Consider the following 594-nt stretch of genomic DNA (forward strand, 5'->3'; position numbering starts at 1 on the left):
TGTGTGTGTGCATATGTGTGTGTGTATGTGTGTGTGTGTGTGTGTGTGTGTGTGTGTGTGTGTGTGTGTGTGTGTGTGTGTGAGTGTGTGTGTCGAAGAATGTTCTTAACCGGATACATAAAATGTAATAATTTTCATGTCTGGAGGTTTTTAATACAACTTTTCTGTGAATAAAATCCAATAGATTTTAGCGAAAAAGCAAAACTCTGAATCAATCCTGCCATATTTGCAAAAAATGCCAACACTTATCGATTTCTAAACCTACAATAAAAGACAAACAAACAACTACAAAAGCAAAGCAAACAAACGCGCAGAGTGCATCCACTTTAAAAGACAACATAATTTCTTACGATGGATAGCCCTAACAGTCGTCAAGACATAGATCTAAGTCTTTCAGATGTACACGTACCAGCGTGTGTTGTTGCGTTTTGGCCTTTCGCAGTCGTACACAGGACAGTTGGGTTCTTCTTTGGTAAGTGTATTACGGCGCTTGCAATTGCATACGGTCCTATGAGCGCGCGGGACACATTATTAAGCATTTTCAGTTTGGTAGGAATTTTTTTTTGGAATTTTGCCAGGGCAGCGGGCGATCTA

This window comes from Aplysia californica, unplaced genomic scaffold, assembly GCF_000002075.1.
Source record: "Aplysia californica isolate F4 #8 unplaced genomic scaffold, AplCal3.0 scaffold00251, whole genome shotgun sequence".
Taxonomy (NCBI): Eukaryota; Metazoa; Mollusca; class Gastropoda; order Aplysiida; family Aplysiidae; genus Aplysia; species Aplysia californica.